Source organism: Hakea prostrata, chromosome 6 (assembly GCF_041222555.1).
Source record: "Hakea prostrata isolate BN-2017 chromosome 6, UWA_Hpros_2, whole genome shotgun sequence".
NCBI lineage: Eukaryota > Viridiplantae > Streptophyta > Magnoliopsida > Proteales > Proteaceae > Hakea > Hakea prostrata.
In genome coordinates, this window is record NC_142605.1 from 9,021,511 (window position 1) to 9,025,376 (window position 3,866).

General features: G+C 38.1%; 1 pseudogene; it reads left to right on the forward strand.

Annotated features, from left to right (window-relative positions):
- The first annotated feature begins 949 nt into the window (after positions 1-949).
- On the forward strand, positions 950-2,685 carry LOC149012205 (peroxidase 55 pseudogene; annotated as a pseudogene).
- Positions 2,686-3,866: the final 1,181 nt, after the last annotated feature.

The window sequence follows — 3,866 nt, forward strand, 5'->3', positions numbered from 1 at the left end:
AAGAGATGGGTCTTTTGAGTTCAAATGTTATTCTTCTACTGTCCTCCCTTCATGTGATTTCTTGTCCTCCTTGTATAGGATAATAGGAAAACTATGCTGCTTATGGATGCTAGATCTCATCGATCAAAACCCAAAACAGTATGGAAATAGTAATTGTTCTTAAACCGAACTTATCTATTTATATAGGCTATTGGATTGATTTGATCTAATGGGGTCATATGGGAGAGTTCATTAACTACAGAACTTAGTATCGTCTATAAATACTAGCTAGAAGTATGATTTAACTACATACAATTGCTAACTGATAGGTATCCAGATTGGATACAGTCAATAGGATACATATCGATACATCTCTCTTTTACCTTGTTTTCTTTTAGAGGGCATGTACTAAATTAAATCATAATGTATTCACAAATACTATAATACTTGATAAGAGACATTACATTTCTTAAAATCACATCACCAATACGATACTTGATACCGATAAGGCGATACTTTAAACCTAATTAGCTAGAAGTAACCATCTGGTATTCAAATTAGATGCCCGTGTAATGCAATATTAGCTCAAACTTTAAACATAACAGTGACCCACTATGACAATTAAACCACAAAACCCTAATGGAGTGTGAAGCACTGACTGGTTTTTTACATTTATAGAATCGAATTTCTAATAATGGTTACCCTTTAAGAGTGACATAAGCTTTCCAGCATAAATCCAACTCTCTTATCTCTGTTTATTTTCATTCCCCAGAAGATTAATAATTCATGGGGTCCCTTTCTTTTACTTCATATAAATAACGCGTTTTACTTTACTTGGTTTAGAAAAGAAATGCTTGTATAAAGAAAAAGCATCGTTTGTTTTCGATTTATGTAAATCTTATTTACTTATTAACCCTTTCATCAAAGTGAAGGAATAATGAAGCGAACAAGGAGAAGCACAGAGGTAGAGATGGGTCTTCTGGGTTCGAGGGTTCTTCTTTTGTTGTGCTTCGTTCATCTGATTTCTTCTTCTTCTTCTGGTGGTTTGTCTGTGAAGTTTTACAGTAAGTCATGTCCGAATGTGGAAGAAATAGTTGGGAAAGTTTTGATCGATAAGCTGAACGAGAACACTGGCCCCAACCCCACAGTCCCTGGCACTCTTCGCCTGTTCTTCCATGACTGCTTTGTTGAGGTCTGTAGCTCCCTCTCTTTGGTCTCTCGCTTCTGTTTTGGTTAATTATATTTGAATCTTTTTACAATTGCCCGATGTTATGGTGTTGCATGGTCTATCATGTAGGGTTGCGACGGTTCGGTTTTGATCGCATCCTCATCAAGAGATTCTGATCAACCGGAGAGAAATGCAGAGATCAACCTTTCTTTGGCCGGAGATAGTTTTGACGTCGCGATTAAAGCGAAGAAGGAGATCGAAAAGGCATGTCCCAGAGTCGTATCATGTGCTGATATTCTTGCGATCTTGGCCCGTGATGTGGTACATCATGTAAGTATGTCCTCCCATCTAATGGTGCACAAAGCCCCTGAGAGCCATCTAAAAGGATCATCTTGGGGTACTCCTTTTGCCGACAAATGCTCCTATTACACTTATTATAGTCTCTAAAAGATGAGAAAACAACCATGTAGCATCTCCATCAAAATATGCTTACCATAATAATGAATTAACAAAATCGAAGTAGAGTGTGGTCCCTGTTCGGGGTTCTATCCTTGTAGAGCCTAAGCCACACAATTGGAATCTATGAAATATGGGTCTCGCATATGGATTCTATATATGTGGTTACTTTTAGATTCAAATTCAGAATTCACGTAACCGCAAAAATAGGACAGTTTGTGGAGTCTGGATCAGCTTCCTATCAGGGAGCACTGTGATCCCTTGATGCTTTTTCACTACACATAGAGTATGGGAGCATATCTATAATAAAATAATTCTTCGGTGGGTCCCGCATGAACCTCACACTCTGTGGTGAAAAAAAAAACAAGTGCTCCCTAGTAGGAAGGTGATCTCCCACATGGAAAGTTTGTGTTTTTTTTTTAACCCTATAAGTTTCATTGGTTTTTTTTTTCTTGTTTTTGGTAATCAAGTTTCATGGGCGTTATGTTGATTAATTATTGCAGGCCCATGGCCCATTCTGGGAAGTTGAGAAAGGGAGAAAAGATGGAAGGATCTCCACCGCAGCCAATGCTGCTGCACATTTGCCACGTGCTGAGTCAAACATTACTGATCTAATCAATTTATTCCAATCCAAGGGACTGAATTTGCGTGATCTAGTCACACTCTCTGGGGCCCACAATATCGGTTTCAGCCATTGCATCCAATTCATGGATCGTGTGATCAACGGTGACCCTGCCATGGACCCCACTTCACGTGTTAGCCTTGCACAGATGTGCCATTTTCCGGACTTTGATCCCAACCTTGCCATAGCATTAGATCAAGGATCCACAGGGCCAGATGCAGGATTTCTGTTTGGTAATAGATACTTCAATGGCTTAACACAACACAAAGGACTTCTGAATTCAGATCAAGTCTTGTTTTCCGGTGGCGATAACGATAGCCGGAAACTTGTTTCCCGATATGCTGAAAACCAGAGATTATTTTTCGAGGCATTTGGAGAATCCATGATGAAGATGGGAAGAATTGGAGTTAAGGCTGGAAGTGAGGGAGAGATCAGGAAGGACTGCACAAGATTCAATTGAATGAAGTATTGAACCGGATGGTCGGACCGGCCAACAAAGGCCATATATATTCGATTTCACGATGATTTTTTAACAAACCATTTTGGATTTATTTTGGAGATATTTAGAATGACTCCGTAAATTAGTTTTTCTCTTGTTTTTTTACATAAAAGACTTTGGGTTTATGAAGAAAGTTCTAATGTTGAAAATTTCTAGGAGCGTGATCTGCAATCAGAATAATAGTTAGAGCGGCTCAACATAATGTGGGTCGGAAAATAACCTCCAATAATCATGTTAGTCTAGGCACTACAGTTGAAGGTTCTGAGAGGAATTTTCAGAATGTAAGCAATAGAAGTAGATAGTTCTTCATACCTTGCGAGTCTCATGAGTTGAGTTTATATAAATGTTACTTTTAGGCGATTACTATAGACTTTGCTCACTTAGTGAGAAGTGGCGGGAATTTCCTTAAGAAGCACGTTCCCATTCCTTGGCGGTTTTCTTAATGGACTCTAATGGAGTCGTTACTCTGAGGGTCACTCCCCTATGCTTCGCTATGGATGTACAATGCGGTTATTTCTATAACTAGCCTTTTTGACTTAATCTCTCTTTGAAGATTTTTCCCAACATGGTTATTCATATGTGAATGTTCCCTAAAGGGGTTTCTTCACACTTATCCCAATAGGGATTCTTTGTGCTTACCCTGAGAGGGGTTCTTCATAGCTACCCCGATAGGGATTTTTCATATCTATCTCGACATGGTGATAAGCATGCATTTACCATTATTTATTTGATTTAATTCCCCATACTTATTTAATTAAAGAGATCTAATTGAGTATTTTTGTGTATTTTTCAGGAATAAGGAGATTTTGGATATTAGAGATAATATGGAGTAAAGTTGACAAATATATTAGATATTGGTGGATTTTAAATCATGGCATTCAATCTTGTTGCTCAAGAAATCATGAAAAGTGAGATCTTAGCCAAATTGGAAATAGGTGGAGGTCTAAGGAACAAAATTGGTAATAAATCTGAGAATCGGGTAAACAGACCTACCTTCAGTATTTTGGGCATATCTCTCTCGTATGAGCTTGGCTTTCAATGATTCAAGATTCAATAGAACGATATTGAAAATATCTACAACTTTCCAGTTTTGAGTTTTTCCAAATTCCGAAAGAATAAAGGTCGAATCTACGGGTAAAGAG